Raw genomic sequence first — 19,362 nt, 5'->3', positions numbered from 1 at the left:
GGTCAGCCAGCGTAAACGACGATAACCAATGGCTTCAAGTGGCTCTGGGAATTCGGTACATGAAGGTCACGGCTGTAGCAACTCAAGGACGGAATGCATATCCTGAGTGGGTAACGAAGTACAAGCTGCAGTATAGCGGGGATGGAATAAGCTTCCAGTATTACAAGGAACCAAAAGATATTGAAGACAAGGTGAGTTGGACTTCACACATCAAAATCATATTACTGTTGTTTTTCTCATCCAAAATAAAAAAATAAATAAATAAATAAACATTTGGCTGAGGTTAGTATCCTTTGGTTTGATTATGTTTGGTGGGGTCGGCTCAGCTCGGGCTGAGTCGATTGGAGTCGCGTCGTATCGGGTCAGGCTGCGTCGCATAAAATCGAGTCGGGGCGGTGCGAGATTGGGAGGGACAGGATAGAGCAGGTCGACTCGGTTCAGCCTATCTATTTTGGCCGAGTTTGATTTGATTAAGTTCGGTTCGGAACAGTTCAGAGCGGAGCGGGGCGAGGCTGGTCAGCTTGGCTCGGTTTCGTTGGGTGTTGTTGGATTCGGTTCAGTTCAGTTGAATTTTGCTGTGTTCAGTTTTGTTCTGTTCGTCTCGTTTCGGTAAGGTTTGATCTTGTTCATTTGGTTCGACTCCGTTTTCATTTACATAAGTTCAGGAGGGTAACATGATTTTGAAGTGAGAATAGACAAAATTTCCTTTGATCATTTCTACTACTATCTTTTCATGAAGGAATTTGATGGAAATACAAATATGGACACTGTTGTTTTTCATGAAGTTAAACCAGCTATCATAGCACGTTTCATCCGCTTTCGACCAATAGCTTGGAAAGATCACATCTCCATGAGAGTGGAGCTGTATGGCTGTAAAGGTAATGTGTCTGTTTCACGAATCCACACTGTCGGATATTACACCTTCCAGCGCCTAAAATAATCGTGTTTCTTTGTTTTTGGAAATATAGCGCATCAGAAAAACGCTCTCGTATTCTTTATACCCTGATTCCCTTGCCTGTACATGAGTCTTTATGCGTTGATAACAAAATAATTTGGTGATAGTGGTACCAGAAGTAGTAATAGCAATAGTAGTGGATGGCGGCCGCGGGAAATTTAAAGTTGCTGTGATACCCTTCTTTGGAAAACGATAAAAAAAGTCAGACCGCTTGGTAGGGCAACCTCTTTATGCTAGATCTATTCAGAAGTACATTTGGAACATTTCCGGAGTTATTTGTTAAAACAGGGGAGGTTCCCTTTAAAAAGCACGCGCATTTTTCTAAGGAGAGCCATTGAAAATAACCTGATAGGAATGCAGGCTTATGTGGAAGGCTTTTATCAGTCATAGTTCAGTTGGTCCATTATTGATTCAATTAGATGACAGCCAATGTGACATATCGCAAGACTGGTGCGGATGGAAAAGTATCCATGGCTGGAAGAGTCTCAAGAACAAAGAGTTTGACTATAACCATCAGAACGACAGTGGTAATACTGCCAATCACGAACAGGGCGGTGTTAGCGACTATGTTCACTCCGCTGATTTTGGTGGGTAAAATTTTTAATGTATGACTAAAAAAATTACATTACTCTTACACTTCCATGACTTTCTTCTATATCTAAACTGGAAGTTAAAAACTATCTTTTCTAAAAAATTCTCAACTACAATTGTAATGCGCTGCCAAGTCGTTTAACACGGGGATTTCGAAAGACGAACCCAATCCCCAAATATGAAACCCGAGGGCCTAAACTGCTCTGTCACTTGATGTCCTTATTATCAGTGAGTTTGACCGTAAGATTTACAGCGATATAGTCAATTAGAAGCATATGATCTTATTAGTTTATATGTTTCTGAATTCTATTGTACTCGGCGAATACAACTACAGTTGAACCTCTCGTAAGTGACCGTCCGAAATATCAAGTCTAGGTTCCTTATCTCGAGTAATTTTCGTATGGTGACCGGACCCTTTCTGGCAAACGCTTATGGAAAGCTATAGGAATAACTCTTAGCGGCGTGTTCAAGCAATAAAAACAAATAACTTAGGATCTATGGTGATTATTTTGTATCTCACATATTATTTAATACAGCGCGTTTGGGACAATTCTTGTGAAAAAATCTTGGTTCGTTTGTTATTCCAGTGGTGCTGTCTAAATTTCTCCAGGAACGGAACACAAGCAAAAATTCACGTGGTAAAGCCATTTCGGGAAGCACTTCCGGGGACCCTACTTGAACGACATATGTTGAAACAGTTGATCTCCTACCCGAGGTTGAGCATCTCTAATAGAGGCCGATTAAGAGAGGTGGTCGCTTACGAGAGTTTCCATTTATTGTGATCTGACTTGGAAACTTTTGGTATTTTGAAAAAGTAATCTCTAAAGAGAGGTGTTTATAACGAGAGGTAGTCGCAAAGGGAGGTCCGACTCAAATTTTGTTTCAGCGCGCAAGCTTCTTAGGACAGTCAGGAAAAAGTTTACTCGTAATACTCACTGCTTCCCCTCTGAAATGAAAATTTATTAAATGGAGGCTAAAAATGGATCTGCCTCGTCATTGCATCCTCTATCAAAGTTTCAGCTGTATATGGTTTGCTATATAATTGATAGAAAATTTTTGTGTTAACATTACAGGAATTTTCGATCCAAGAAACTACGAGATTCATCTTCCTGATATTGATCTTGGCTATGCGTCGTTCTCAGAAAGTCCATCGCTCCACAAGGGTTTTACGCTCTGCTTTTGGTTAAAGACCTCTCATGATGGTTTTTTCATCGAATATAAAGTCGCCATGGAACGAGGCGGGTCGCTGCAACTAGGATGCTATTTCAGCAACGACATCTTTGTAATACAGATGAATAACAGGAGGAGGTAGGAAGCAAAATATTGAATTCATTCATCGTTGCCTTAGTAAGCGCATAAAGGGAATTTAAGCAAACTGCATACGCATAAGCAAGGTCAACAAGGACGAGACAGGACCAAAATAAAAGTTTGACGAGCCGACGTATAGCTCTGAGGGCAGTATTAAAAACTATTTGCATTTCGTGGCTATTCTCTACAGAACAATAACGTGATACCGCCAATTTTTCACGAGTCAGAAAAGTGGAACACCGAAAGCAAATAAATCAAGTTTGTATTCTATTCTTTAATGCAGTCAGCGCTGCCATTTGCTCAAATTCAACCCAATTCATATCTTAGCTTCTCTTTTCGTTGACACCATCACTGAGACTGCTTAAGATTCCTAATTTTTCGAGAACCAGTTTGTGTAAGAGGGTGTAAAGGAGAAGTAACAATTTCCAATGATAATACCTCCTGGAATACACTTACTACTATAACTTAGTGAGTGGCCACATGCCACCATATGGATGAATGGATGGATTGGATGAATAGATGAAATTGAATGCCTGATTGTCATTAAATTTTATTCATAGCAAAATACCGATGGGCGTAGCAGATGACATGTGGCACCACGTGTGTGTATTGTGGAATAATCGTAAGAGGCTCATGCAGGTGTTCAAAGACGGCGAGAGAAGATATGGTTCATTTGAATTCCATTTTACGCCGATCGAAGGTACTCTTTGTAGGGAAACTATTTACATTTTGCTCTATGGCTTCAGCGAAAGTGTTATCTTTTATGTGTCGGTTGATTTTGCTTTGTAATTTTCCACTGCTACTTTCTAAGACCATCTTCAACTTATTGTGATAGATGGTTGACTTTAAACGAGAACGCCGATGTACAAGTAACTTCTGCGATCAGAAAATTTAAGTGTAGTAACATAATTGCTTTTGTCTCTTAACCTGTTGCGCACAGGGGGAGGAACCATGACCATTGGTTTCAGAAATTCCAGCGAAAATGCGTCAATTGCTTTGGGTGTATTGAGTGGTTTCAATCTGTGGGGTCACCCAATGCCAGTCGAGGAGTTACTGCGCATGTCATTCGGATGTGACAGCGAAGATGGTGACGCAAAGGCCTGGAAAACAGTCAGAAAAGGGTTGCAGAAAGAAGTAGAAGTGAAGTGGTTTCGAACCTGCAGCGATAGAGGAGGCAAGTTCATAGTCACGAGAATTTGATTTCAATCGGTCCTTCATTTATTGCTCTACAGTTTGAATATGAAAAGACCCTTTTGGCTAGTTTAAGGAAGTTTTGAAACTGAGCAGCGAAACCACAAGGAGAAAAGAGTGAAAAAAATTGTACTTTATCACCTTGCAAATCCAACTCTCGTTTTCCCGGTTACACCACACGCCTGACGTAGAGAGCTTACGCTTAGTTCTTATTGGATGGTCTTCCTTAAAAACGAATAGCCGCAGAATTTGTCCAACAAGATTCCAGTCCTTTGGCTACAGTAAAAAATCTCTACAAAACATTTATCGCGCGTGTGAATGTTCGTCTAAAGTGTGATTCATGTTCATCCATTAAGAATGTCTTCCTTCTCCTTAAACAAGCATGTACACACTACGCAAATTTATCTGAGTGGCTTCATCATCCAAAAAAATTTGGTTATTAATCCATGTCGGGGAGGCCTTTAGCTCTACAGCTGATTGAGAGAAATTAGTGAAGGGAAGAAATCTGGAACCATGCTCCACTCTGAACCAGGAACCGCTGCATCAATGTTGTAATTTAATTAACTTTTTCTTATTTTTTTGTTGTGTTGGTTCGCTCAAAACGTTGTTAAATGTTCCTTGTTCCTTGATAACTTCTCGATAGACTTTACGATGATATTCTGTAAATAAAATGCTTTCAATTTTATTTCTGATCCAGGTGGACGACTTGTAGTGGATACCAACGTCACCCGCTTTACCCAGTTGGCTGTTCTCATGAGCCCGCTATACAATAGATCACATGACTGGCATAGTGAGTGCCTAAAGTTTCGTTACATGTTGCAGGGACCTGGAAAGAAGACACTTACAATTTACCAGAAGACAAAAACCCACCGTGGAATACCAATCTGGATTTCAGGAAGCAATACCGGCAAGAACTGGCTTTACGGACAAGTGCCTTTGAATTCTCTATCTGAGTTTCAGGTATACGTCTCGGGATATTATGTTAGGAGCATGGTCTGCTCGGAAAGGATAAAGTGTTCCCAGGTTTTAAGCACAGAAAAGTATGAGAAACATTTAACCAGTTGCCCATCACCCACAGCTTTCCATTGTATTTTGCTTTGAATAAACCTTTCTAGCAGAACGACATTTCTCCCCGAAAAAAATTTCCGTAGCGTGGCGTAAAGTTCTTTATTTATGGACTTTTTTCCATTTCCATGTCCACTTTTTGGAGTTTTTCGCGGATGACGAGTCACAGTGACCGACCATAAACATGATTTTCTTTTATTACATATTTTTCTTCCTTTTTTGCTATTGTCTGATACAATAAACAGGTGCTAATAGAAGGTAAAACAGAGACAAGGGAAGACTTGATAGCGTTGACGGGACTTTACATTGAGGAGGAAAACCTTTGCTAACACAAACCCTCGTCAGCTAAACAAGGTAAAATTTTTAGTAGATTCATTCATTAAGTGTACTAAACGTCAGTCACATTGTGGGGAGAACTTTTGGGAGAGGATGAAAATTGACAAAGTGCCACTTTCCATCCTTGCCTTGCCGAATTTTTAGAGAAAAAAAAACCTACAGAGGCTGTGTTCGGCCAGAAAATAGATTAACAAGGCAACGCAAAGAGCAAAGAGAGAGAAAGTAAAAGCGTAGCAGAGTGTTCACCTGCTTACCTCCCTCCATGGTTTTCTGGGTTCGATTCCCAACCCAAGCATCACAGATGGGTTGAATTTAACGTTGGTGCTATTCTTCGCTTCGCACGTTTAAACAAAAATATGCCCAATTGTTTCTTAAATATGAGGGGTACTTTCAAGAATAGTCTGATTGGTCGCAATAGTTACATTTTTTACCTTTTTTCAAGGAAAATAAAAACTCTATTCATTCTCATCAACTTATATTTCTTTTATCCTCTTTCAGCCTGTAACGAAAGATTAACCAACAAAACGGGATATTTCTTTTCTCCTTCATATCCGGGACATTCTCTTGATGACATCTTTTGCTGATGGCTCATAACCGTTCCACCACGTCATATAATACGCTTAAAGTTCCAAGAATTCCGACTCAGGGATCACCCTACGTGTGATAAATGTTTTGTGGAGGTTTTTGATGGTAGCGAAAGAACTCGACCATCTTTAGGAAAATTCTGCGGCTATTCGTTCCCCCCAGATCTCTTATCCTCCTCTAATCATTTCACAATTCTTCTGAGCTGTCAAGGAAATTTGCCTGTAGCCAGATTCAAGGCCTTGTATCGCTCTGTTCCAGGTACGTGAACATAATAATATTCTCATTATAATGTTTTCGTTGTTATCTTGGTTGCAGTCCGCTACCTTGCTTAGTTATATAGCGTTCCAGATTTTCAGATCTTTTATTTTTCTTCGTATGCTGTTTTAGTTAAGTTGTTTTCTTAGGATGGCATGAATTGATATAAAAGTCAATGAACACCGTTAAAGCTCTAAAAACCATGGAGGGGGAGGGAGGGAGTCTCAGTTATTCCCAAGGTATTTAGAATAGGGGGACTTTTTTTAAATAGGTTCATTATTAAGAGGGCGCTTAAAAAATCACCAAGGCGCAAAATGTGATCGATTAACTTTTTCTGAATGGTCGTGTAGATCTTATGAATACCATACACAATGTGATCCAAAAAGAGACCCGTTTAATTGGTGCAATGTGACTTTGTAAAAACTGCTGTTAAAGAAGAAAGAGTTTGTCGGATTGGCTTGTTTCTGGGAGTCCTTTAATTTCCTTCCAAAATCGTATAGAAATTATTATCGATTTTTCTTTCTTTTCTAGCCAACGACAATGACGGACTTTTCTGTTCACGTCAGCAAGGTAAACAATCTTTCCCTCCCGTGCATGAGACCTGCTTCTTATCCTATTTCAAGTTAATTGTTTCTTGGCTTTTCAATTTTAATTGATAATAGCATTATCGTTTGATTTTAGGTTGTCCATCGAGCTGCAAGTGCGAAGATTTCGGTGAAGGCAAGGACAAGAAGATTCAAGTAACTGGAATAGACTTGCTCAGTGCTCCAAGAGATCTTCCTCTCAATACAGGAGCTGTGTAAGTAAGAAAAACTCCGAAAAGTTCTGTTGCATTTATAATCTTAATGTGGTGATATCATCATTTTTATTTTTATAATTTGTCGCTTTTCTTAGTGAGCTTTTCTGTTTTTTTTCCCACATGATTACATTTTTCATTCATATTTGCTGCAAGTGTCATATTTCTTTCGAGGTTTTTCAAGAAAAATCGGATATCGCAGTTACAGCAAAAGGCCTTTTCAGATCTCGAAAAGCTGGAATATATGTGAGCATATTCCTCATACGGTGATCAAATGTTAAAACTTTCCGTTTAGATCTGTGCTAGCAAAAGGTTTAATGAACCGAATGGAGAATGAAACCAACTGATTATTTCTTTTTGGCTTTTCTAGTGACATGAGCTTCAATATTTTGCTTCGTCTCAGTGAAAACTGCTTTCAAAATGTCTCATCCGTTAAAACAATGTAAGTATAAAATTAGTCACGCCTTGTAAAGATGAATGTCTTAAATATAGAAAAGTCGAGTCTTCGAGATGAAGCGTAGTCCCCAGTTGGAAATACTCCATCCCTAGGTCACTTTTTGTTTGCCTCTTTATTTGACCAGAGCTTCAAAAGACGTTATTTATTTGAATGTCTTAAATGAAAAAGTCGAGTCTTCGAGATGAAGCCGGTATTCCCCAGTTGGAAATGCTTCATCCCTAGGTTATTTTTTGTTTCCCCCTTTATTTGTTGTTTTAATTTTGATTCGATGTGATAATTTGGAAAAGCATTCATAGAAATTGTGGAAAGGTATCCGACGAGGCTCTTGAAACGACTACACTGATAATCTGTTTCAATACTTTTCTTTACATCTTAAAAAAAATTAATAAAAAACACTGACAACAGGAAAACTTTCGTCCGTAAAATAACGAAAAAGGTTGAGTTTCGAAACTGCAATCTTATTTACGCCCTTACTGCCTTTACCTCTTTGCGCAATTTCGTAACCGAATGAGGCCATAAGGGCTGCTATATGCTTTGGTTAGGAGGTGGCTCCAAGGCTAGTATCAGATTGTACTTAAACTGAATTTAAAAATGTACCTTTTTTTTCCAGGCGATTGAACTCCAATTTTTTAAGATCTCTTCCCGAAGGTGTTTTTCGTGGAATTCCTAATCTACGTGTTCTGTGAGTATTTACGTGACTTATAAATCCGGCGTTCGGGGCACTTTTCTGAATGTAGATCGACTTTAATCACTTTGACTAGTTAAGGTAATGGGAGCCAGTAGGAAATCAATGTAGATATTGTCATAAAATCTTTTATTGAGCTCGAGAAAATGCGAACGACCAAGGATTGCATGCGATTTTATCTATGTATCTTATTTGCCCAGAGGATGGCACAAATTTTCCCGACCAGTCACAGAATTTAAAGTGCGGCAATCTCGCAGTCCTCTCGATAACTTAAATTTAGTGGACATCGATGTGATTTTTTTCAGTGATTTGGGGAAAAACCTTCTACAAAGACCAATGAGAGGAGTGTTGGATGGACTATCAACTGTAGAGGTTTTGTAAGTGTCATATTCTATATGAATTCTACAGTTCTTATTTTTTGACATGAGGCTTCAACCTCGTTCCCAGGGCGTCCCCTCTTTGAAAAGAAAAGTGCCCTGGGAACGAGGTTGATGAAGCTTTTTAACTGCAACAAGAGACAGCCTTGATCAAACCTTTTTATTCATTTACAGGGGCTTGCGTTCAAACCAGATTGAGCGGCTGGAATATGGCGTTTTTGAAAAAAAGAGTAATATGACCCATTTGTAAGTTTATTTTTCCTTCATTTATTGGGATTGTTTGGTTTTTGGCTACTAGTAATAGTAATAGTAATAATTACGATCGTTTATTCAACCTTTTTGCAGCATACACTGAATTACAAGACGGGTCATTAATTACAAATACTTCTATGTTACACCTAAATAACTATTATAGAAATCAATTAAATGTAAATATTGAATACTATGTAAATATTAAATACTATGAGTATTAAAACGAATCGTAATTCGGTATTTTAAACGTGGTTCTGGTATTTGATGGTGAAAAAATTTCCGAATCTATTAGATCTTGGAGAGGCAGGTACAGACACAGTTTCTCCTGTTCTGAGGGCATATGGTCTTGTGAATCCAAAACGAGGCACTAACTTTCGTAGTAGGTCGGAAGAAGAGTAACTTCGCTTGAGGAATGTTATGCACGCATCCTCCCTCCTCTGGCGCAGAAAAATTAAGCCTGATTTCTTAAGCGCGTCCTCATAACTCAAAGACGGAAAGATAATTTTTAGTGCCCCTTTTGTACCGATTCAATGTGATCACTTAATTATTGCGTGAGGCCAGCCCAGCTTCACAGGGATACAACTTGCTATGAACAATCAGCTCTCTGTTGTCACCTACTTCGAGTTTTCCTGTTCAATGAAATATAGATTATAAGATTAAAAACTATCTAGGGATTTTTTCTTTTTCGAGCCTGGTCACTGATTAAAAAAAGCGTTTCTTCTGTCGAATTTAATCGTTACTTCTGGAATTGCTTATTTTCAATTAGATACCTCCAGGATAACGAACTAATAACACTACCAGAGGGCCTGTTTGAAGATCTTTCACAGCTGAAAGTACTGTAAGTGTTTCCATCCAAGTGGTAGTTTTCAGTGAAGAAAGAAACGAGTAATGTTGAAAGTAGGAATAATTGCCTGCTGTAAGGAGCCTTTTTTCACATTCCTAGTAAAATAATTTTCCCGAAAGGCTATTGTTTTTTCTTGGTATGTTTACGCTCGATAATGAGAGATCCGTTCTCCCGTTATTGAGTGTCAACAACTCTGAAATTCAAACAGGGAAAATGTCAGAAAAAGAAACAGATTTCACTGTTTTTTCTCCTTTTCCAAGATCTGGACCGCTGTGCCATAGATTCAAATTTTAAAAAAATTGCTTTGCACCCTTCAAGTTTCCGGGCTTTCCTGAAACGGGCACTGCTTTAGGAAAATCTGTAGCGGGATTAAATGCTCTCGGCCATTGTCAGTCAGTATGAAGTTCCCCTTTCTAGTTTCCCTATATTTCCATGTAGGCTAATTGACAGAGTTTGACGTTAGATCAAGCTAACATCCTTCAGCGGATAGTAATGTACATTCCTGCCTCTGAAATACATTATTTTGCATGGATACTCGTGGAAGAATTTGCAGATCAACCCTGACGCAATTCTCATCTCAACTTGAATCTCCACAGATTCAATCTGTGCTCAGTATACTACGTTTTTCTAAATAGCTCAGCCAGTTGCAATAGAGAACCCAAGCGAGAACCATTTGGATCCTTATTAATGCTAGGAAATTAATTTTCAACTTTACTATTATCCTTATCGCGCTTTTCCTTAGAGACCTTAGTGGTAACAAACTGACAACAGTCTCAAAGGGAACTTTTAAAGGACTCAAGTCACTGGAATACTCGTAAGTTGACCGTTTATCAATTGCTATACTCTTTAACAAAAACGTTTGGTGGTAAGCTCTGAAACTGTCTCAAATCCAATCTTTGATATGATAAAACTGTTCATCTTTACATTTATTCCTTTCACTCTATTACTACAGATATCTCAACGATAACAAACTATCCGATGTACCTTCCGATGCTTTCAGTGAACTGAAAAACATGAAGTATTTGTGAGTATCCTTTACTCCAACTGTGTTCAACGCTGCCTGGCGCACTAGCTTGTTTTACTTCACTGCGTGCTTTCCAATATTGGCTTTTCAATATTGGCTTTTCAATATTGGCTAGTGTTGGCCGATATTGGCCAACCAGATCTAAAGAAAATACCGAAAGAAGCCTTGGGAATTAAGATAAACACACGGAAACCGTTGGCAATTACCAAAAATTTGAGTTTGAGTGTTTGAGAATGAGGTGCAAACTTTCTTAAACAATGTAAGACAAATCCAGTGTTATCTCAAATTGCTTTCCACACTTAATCAGAATTGCTCCAGGGGAAGTGTTAGGCAGCATTGTTAATCGTACTTACCATGAACTATTTTCGTTTAGGAAACTCGACCGCTTCATCTTCTGCTGCTACGCTAAGAAATCAATCGCAGGAGTTGACTGCAATTCTCCAGTAGATGAATTTTCCAGCTGCGACGACCTCATGAAAAACAAGCCGGTTCAGGTCTGTATCTGGATTCTTGGAATCCTCGCCTTACTGGGCAAACTCCTTGTCATTATATGGCGCACCATTGATAAAGAGGAAAACAGGATCCAGTCCTGTTTGCTGACTAATCTGGCCGTAGCTGATCTGTTAATGGGCGTGTATCTATTAACAATCGCTATTATGGACTTGAGATGGCAAGGGGAATACTTCAAACATGACACCAAATGGAGATCGGGTATGGGTTGTCAAATTGTTGAAGCTCTTTCGATGCTCTCAAGTGAAGTGTCTGTCCTGATTCTCACCATTATAACCACAGACCGACTAATTTGTGTCGTCTTCCCATTCAAGTTCAAGCGCCTTATTTACAAAGCGGCCGTCCTTTCCTGCATGGGTGTTTGGGTATTTGGCGTGGTCATATCTTTGATTCCTATCACCGGAATAAACTACTTTGACGATGAAAGTGGGTATTTCGGTTTCTACAGTCGCTCTGCCGTTTGCCTTCCTCTTCAGCTTTCGGAGGGCACACCGGCTGGCTGGGAATACTCCGTGACAATCTTTGTTGGCCTGAACTTCATTTCGTTCACTTTTATCTTCGTAGCGTATATTTCGATGTTTTGGACGGTAAAGCGTGCTGCACGTGCAGCGCGATCGACGAATTTCAAAAACGAATCTGCCATGGCTAAAAGACTTGTTTTCATTGTGATGACAGACTTCTGCTGCTGGGTGCCAATCATTATAATCAATGTTTTATCTCTAACTAGAAATTTTGAGGATCCGAACAAAATCGCTTACGTGTGGATTGCAGTATTTGTTCTTCCGCTAAACTCTTCTCTGAATCCAATCCTGTACACGTTTTCCACCCAGCGAACAAAACGTAGCTTAACGAAAAAACGAAAAAATGTCACTGGTATGGTCATGAAGACATTAAACTACCGTATGCCAAGTGAGTAATCACAATCATCAGTAAAAGAAATACACATTTAAGGTAACCTTAGGCTTTTCCAGGCACCTAAATGGTGGGGATGAGCCACGCCGAATCGTCATTACTTATCTCTCTGTCGGTTACAAATAAAAGAGAAAAAAACAACCGTTTGAGTGGAAATGGGTGATCTTTTCAAAAATTTGGTGTCAGACAGGTAGGAAAAACAAGTACACCTATGACAAATGGTGTGTCTGGACCCCTCCCCCCCCCCCCTCTCCCCACCCTTCTCCTGGGTCCTTGAATTTGATAAAGGTTTTCTTTTTCATTTAAGGTCGAAAGCAGACAGTCGATTGGTTGAAAACATCTGATGATGCAACTCTGGTTTCCAATGTCATTGCATATTCCAGTCCACAGCCATCACGAGTGGTAGAAAAACATGAACGAGACCATGGTAAACATACGACGCACGTTAAACTGAAGCTGATTGAAGAAGTGGATATTCTGCAAGACGACACCGCTGGAAAAGCTAGCACTGTAAGTGTGTGAAAACGTTTTATCAAAAGAACATTCTTACGCTCTTGACCCACATGACTCGAGACTTTCGATATCGCTGATCCAAGCAGTATGTGATACGCGTGTCGCATATCAGTTTCTGCGTCGGAACGCCAAGACCGCGAAGGTCTGTGGCTCGATTCATCGTTGGCAATCAGAATTTTTCTTTTCACACACCCACGACAAGACAAGTAATTTCTTGCTCTAAACTTCGATTTCGTTTGGGGTAGATTAATTGAGCTGCACAAGGGTCTTTAAGGTGGTCTGTCAACCAGTCTCCCTGTCACTCATGAATAAAGGTTGATAGTTTCGAAAGAAACTGTTTGGGGCTGCGTCGGTGGGAGTAACGAAATAATTGGGATATATCAACAAAGTTGAAATGGTAAATTGGCCACCGTAATGATTACAAAGCTGACGTTTCGAGCGTTAGCCCTTCGTCGGAGCGAAAGACGAAGGGCTAACGCTCGAAACGTCAGCTTTTGTAATCATTACGGTGGCCAATTTACCATTTCAACTTTGTTGATATATCCAAATTATTCCCCGTCACTCAGCTGGTAAGAGCACTGGACTCCAGGTAGAGAGGTCTAGACTCAAGACTGACCGGGTCTCTGTGACGTGTGCTCGGGAAAGAAACCGGACTATCGTTTCCAGTTCCTCTCTCTAGCAGGAGAATAAATAAGTACCAGCGAACTGACAGAGACTAGACTTGACTTTAACACTTTATGGTGAGCAAGGAAAGGAAGGTTTTTTTTTTTTTCTGGAATGAATAAAAGAGGACTGGCAAAACTCACGGTCGCATAAGATTAAGTCGTCTTAACGAATCTTTGCCATCACAGGGTTACGCTGTAGCATGGTCAGAGGAAGGAGACATTTTAAGCATGGTGTTACTGAAATACTTCGCAAAAGAACACAAACAAGACTGGATTCGAGAAGTTGATGTGGCAAAACGCTTATGTAGTGAGAGAGAAGAGTTTCCTATCCTTCTCAATTACCGTTGGCATTCTTAAGGCGAGTAAATGGAGGATGCTTTATACTTTGTCCTCTAAACGGAAGCATATTCTGTTAGAGTTTTTAATTGTTCAACAGCAGAAAATTTCTGGAAAAATTAAATTTTTCAAGAAATCGGACGCAATTACCGGCGAATTTCCTGTTAAGCCTGTTACGCTTTATTTTAAAACGTATTCAATAAATGAAAACTTCTCATCAACCGAGCCCGAGGTCCGTACTGCAAGTTACGTGACCGCGGTTCCTTAACAGTTTGGACCAAGAAAACGAGGTCAGAAAGATAATCATATTTCTGGATACAAATGATGGAGAAATTTTCAATTTAAATAAAATTTGGAATTTAACAGACGATACAGGAAAATACCGCCCGCTAAATTGACCAATCATAGAGCACGCACGAAGTGAGCGATATGATGATATATAGTAGCTGCCATTATTTTATGCAGAGAAAGCATTAGCTCCTTTCACCCAGATTTCCTTAAGGGAGGATAAAAATGAAATTAGACGATTCAAAATGGATGTAAAAAAAGTATCCAAGATAATTCCTGATGTTAGAGCTTGTTTTTTTTACAGAGTTTCCCTGACTATTCAAATAAAGCTGTTTTCCAGCTATGGAGGGTTCCTTCGATCAGCTCGTTTAGGAATTTTAGTCAGTTATTTTGCTCTCTTTCATAAATATTTCTTCAGTGCTCATTGTTTGCATTAAAGCAAGTCCCCGATCTTTCTCTGCAGCTCGTGACCATAGCATCGAGCACGGCAAAGTGAAGATCCGCGAGTTACAGTCGAATAGTTTGTAAGTATACAATGTTTGCATCTGAAAAGGAAACTTTAAAAGAAAACTGAGCTTTTATTTTCTACTAATTTCTTTCCTTTTGCTTCAGACTTATTTGCTACGATTTTGTGTCGAGTTCGACATTGCAAAATTTTCTTTGCGATAAAGGAACTGTCATCAACTTTGATGCGGTTTGTGCTATAGCCTGTGACGTCATCGGCGCTATAGAACGACTACAGGAACTTGGGATGGTTCATAACAACGTCACAACAAGCAACATTTTCATTGGTCACTGCCTAAGGGTAAATAAAGTTTCTGCTTTTTTGTGACCAACAAAATTGTGTTGGATACTGGGAAATATTTGGCTCGCGGTCACGAAGTACAGATCTCCAGCCAAATATTTTTCTATCCAACCTTCAACCATAATCAACGAATGTATATTATGGTTTATTTTCAGCTTCCTCCTGTGAGAGCAGTCTTGGGTGGACTATCTCGAGTGTCTGAGGAGAATGAACCAGCTTCATTTACAAGCTCGGGAGCTGATGAGCACAGTGATCACGGCAACGATATTGAGCAGTTCGGACAGTTGATAGCTACCTTATTAGGACACTGTCATGGGTCCAGTGAATACGTCCAGGTAAGGTCATCATTTGACAGCTCGATAACGAACCGCTGATCAGTAAATGAGCCGACCGTATCCTCTTCTCTCTCCTTTACTTATGACCACTGCACGCAGTAACTGAAATGGCAGATTTGACGAGATTTCGTCAATCCAAGTGAATATTTGACGATGTTGGCGGATTTTAGTTAAATTCGTCAAATTATTTTGTTTCCGATACCAAACGATGTATTTTTGTGCTCGATGACATGTTCTCCCTATCAGAAAAGTATCACGAAGGGTAATTGTATATTTTTTAAAAAAACCTTAAGTCTGCCTCCTATTTGTCAGTGAATCAACCTTGGCCACTCTTTTGCCGTTTTGCCTTTTAATTTTGCGATATAATAGCATCCCATTATCGATTGCACTTCGCTGCATTCCATTACAATGCAGAACACGTTTCATTGCATTCCAATAATTCATTGCATACTGATATGCTGTTCTGCATTACGCCAAACTATACTGTGTTACGCTGTCATACACAATACATCGCATTGCAATGTATCGCATTGCAAATAGCAGACTACAGAATGCAATGTTGTTCTCGGCCCTACGTTTCTTTAATCCAGCAGAGCATCTACAGCATGCCCCGACAAGCGTTTGGAATTGGATATTAAAACATTGCGCGATTCAAAGCCACATAGCCATTACAGTTTTTGTTTCTTCAAGCTGAAAGAACTAGGTTTTTTTCTTCTAACTTAAAATTGGTTTCTCTGCAGTTGTATGAAATCATGAACCTGTGCTTTAAAGAAACGGCAGAAAACAGACCTAAAGCGTCTTATATCCGGGAGTTGTTAGAAGAGCTTCGGTACTGTGTTGGAGTCTAGGATACATATCTATAAATGGAAAGAGCTTGGTACAGCATTGCTTTACTGATTACAACTATTATCTTCGGACGGACAATTCTTCTATTATTACGTTGTAAAAATAAACTAACTATACTGGATGTTCATTGACTTAAAGCTGATTTTAATAAATTATCTATAAAATATTGAGTCCATCATTGCCAATACTGACAATACTTGTATTATTTCGATATAAATATTTACCCATTTGGCAGGAAGTTCAAAATATTGGAGCTGATTTTAATAAACTTTATCTATATCTTTATTGTGTCCTTCATAGACGTGTGTTATCAATGGTTTACTTGCAGGATGCATCAAAAGCTTGGAATTCACAGAATGTATTAACTAGATTTGTATAGTAGTATACAAAGTATATTATTACAAAGTACACGAGTATAATAGCAGAACGAATCAGACGACACGAGTCTTATTACCAATTAATCATAAATATTACAATTTCCGGGAAAAGGAGAATAGCCAAGATATGAAAGAAAGGGAAAATTTGCATTAAAAGATTGACAAAGGAGGCGTATATTTTTTAATGTTGATTTAAACTACAGCATTGGATGTGATTATCTTATTGAACTGTCCAATAAAAAGCAGTCCGATAGCAACTTGGAAAGTAAAATAGTGGAAAGTAGGAGCGTTTTGAGCCAATTACAATCATGGAAATCGTAATTTTCATGACTGAATAAGAAATCAGTTCACGTAAAACCAAGCATGTTACAGGGTTGATACTTTGATAGGAATCTATGGAAACAATTTACACGGAGTTCTCGAGTTTGGTTATTAAACTTTTTAGTTATCATTCAATGTCTTTGCGGATTATTCTGAGAGCTTATTAGTTTGAATTGAAAATAGCCTGAGGATCAGCCTCTCTCAAGGGGAGGCGGGGGAGGGGAAGGGAGGAGAGCCTGACACAAATGTATATCGAGAGCCATTCCGCCCCCTTGTAATTCGTGACGCGTGGCAAAACCTTTCAGCCAGTCAAAACCTCTTCCAGTTTGCCTGATATTCGAGATGTGGGGTCATATGTCAACTGTCCTCTAGAGTTTAAGAATGGCTGCCTGTAAGGTTCGAGAATCGTCCGTCAGCGACCATTTTGGTGAATTGCTCATATTTTGCCCAACGATACCCTTTGGTAAACTTTTTTCAAAAATCAAGTTTAAAAGTTCCGACGAGCGTTAATTTTTCAGAAATTTGCGAAAATTTGAAAACGCGGTTTAAGTGCGGTTTTCCGCCTGGCAAATTGTCCAAAATTCACTGCAAAACCCAAGCTTCGTTAAGGCTTAAAATGAATTCAGTTAACACCAAACTTCACACGTTTTAAGAAAAAGTCTTCCCATTCATTTGTGTTATGTTAATTTTTTCCGTACACAGCTATATTGCGATTTTTTTTTTTTGTCCCTTAAGCAACACCCTCAAAAAGTGCTGTACACGGGGCGAAAAATAGGTAAAATTTAACGCGATAAAAGTATACCTGGTACATGATTTTTTAACTTTTTAACTAGATGTTCGTAATTAAATGTCATTATTCAATACCTGAGTAAAATTTGGTGCTTTGAATCGGAACGCTTCCTTTTGAAAATACCACAAATGTTTGTGTCCTGAGCGAGCAAAGATATATGTTGTGTAAACAAACGCTGATCTAATTATTCCCTGCCAGGTAGAAAAAGGTTTTGAAATCAACTTTAATTTTGGAAATTTTTAGCTGTTATGCCACAAGATATTAGGTAAAAGGGAAATCATATATTCAGAGTTGCGTGAGAGCAAAGAGAACATAAAACCAGTGTCGGAAATGTACATACGGTTGTTACATCGATCACCATTATGCAAATTAGTACCTCAGCTGTAGGAAAACTATGATATCTCTTGCTCATTTTGTTGAATGACTCATTTAACCATTTTGATGAATTGCTCATATTTCGCCCAGAGAAACCTTTCAGTAAACCCTTTTCAAAAATCATGTTTTTAAGTTCCAGCGATTCTTAACTTTTCATAAATTTACGAAAATCTGAAAACGCGGTTTCAGGTTACCTGAGTTCAGTCTCCAAATGTCGCACAATCAAAAATTAACTGCGAAAACCAAGCTCCGCTCAAGGCTTAAAATGAAATCAATCAACAGAAAACTTCACACGTTGTAAGGAAAGCTATTCTTATTCAATTCTGGTGAGTAAATTTTCTCGTGCACATCGATTTTGGGATTACTTAAGCCCTTGAAAGAACATTCTTACAGACCACGCAAAATGGCGTTGAAAAACGGGTGATATTTCGCGCGAAAAAAATGTAGCTGTTACCTGACACTTTGGATTTTTAACAATATATTCGTCAAACATTGCTATTTCCATTCACTGTGCAATTTTTGATGCTCTGAATCGCATTGCTTCCTTTCGAAAATGTCAGAAGTGTTCGTGACCTGAGCGAGCAAAATGATAAGTGTGTAAACAAATAACTAGGTAATTTAACCATATTGAGTTGTTAAATATCCAAATTAAATTCGATCTCCGTTGTAGTGACTTATAGCTTGTAAAATGTAAAGAGACAGGTCAAAAATTTTGCAAGATGTTTGACAAGGTTCTCCAAAACATTTTTGGGCTGAATAATCTGTAAGTGAAGTACACATTACATTACCATCTTCTCACATTCAAGTAATGCAAAAGATACATTCGAAAGAAGCCACTTAAGACTTGGTCCCACACTGATAATCTAAATACTTTTTATCTTTTACAATGAGAACTCACTTTCTGTAAGTATAAATATAAAGAAAGGCGCCTTATTACCTTCAAAGTAATTTAATACAAGAGAACAGGTCTTATTCTCCTGGTAATTATTAATGTCACGCAACGTAACGTAATTGGAAACGTTTTGGGGGTGCTTTAGCGCCATTCCACAAAGATCGTACTGATCGTTGATCAGGGGATGGTCAAGTTGTATTGACGTGACAGTCTCCTTTGCCTCGCTAAAATTGCTCTCCTCCTGAGCTGCTCGGATATCAGCATCATCAGCATCTCACTGGCGTACTAACGCACGCTGTCTTGAGAAGAAAGGGGTGATCTGGGTAGTTGTGAGGAATTCCGATGACTGGAAAACTCGCGCACCATCGGTGCCCCGGGCACGCCGCGTTTCTCGAGCAACTACCTCAGCGTCAAGCTTGTGGCCTGTCGTCTGCCCTATTCGAAATTTAGACAGAAGGTACGACTTTTGTTTTTCTTTGAATCTGTAAGCCTTCTTTATTACTCTGAGAGCCCAGCCTTCTTTCAGAGAAACACAAGGATCTTCCTTTCCCACAGTATACTGGGTATAATGACGCACTATCCTTTGCCCTTTGTAGTAAATCTGAGATTCAAGTGTAAAAGTGTTATCGTGTGGTTATCAGACCTTGAGTGAAGTTTTTGTTTTTTCCAGTTTTTG

The 19,362-nt window shown here is 39.1% G+C and overlaps 1 pseudogene across 1 annotated transcript; it reads left to right on the top strand.

Annotated features, from left to right (window-relative positions):
- The first annotated feature begins 5,948 nt into the window (after positions 1–5,948).
- LOC148732120 (uncharacterized) lies at positions 5,949–16,565 on the top strand (annotated as a pseudogene). Its single transcript, XR_015999780.1, has 17 exons — positions 5,949–6,289; positions 6,818–6,856; positions 6,968–7,328; positions 7,453–7,524; positions 8,150–8,221; positions 8,530–8,601; positions 8,776–8,847; positions 9,620–9,691; positions 10,440–10,511; positions 10,650–10,721; positions 11,095–12,140; positions 12,451–12,653; positions 13,508–13,679; positions 14,409–14,469; positions 14,558–14,750; positions 14,906–15,085; positions 15,826–16,565. The product of XR_015999780.1 is annotated as an uncharacterized LOC148732120 (transcript).
- Positions 16,566–19,362: the final 2,797 nt, after the last annotated feature.

This window comes from Stylophora pistillata, chromosome 4 (genome assembly GCF_964205215.1).
Source record: "Stylophora pistillata chromosome 4, jaStyPist1.2, whole genome shotgun sequence".
NCBI classification, from domain to species: Eukaryota; Metazoa; Cnidaria; class Anthozoa; order Scleractinia; family Pocilloporidae; genus Stylophora; species Stylophora pistillata.
This window is presented reverse-complemented; position numbering and strand designations above follow the sequence as displayed.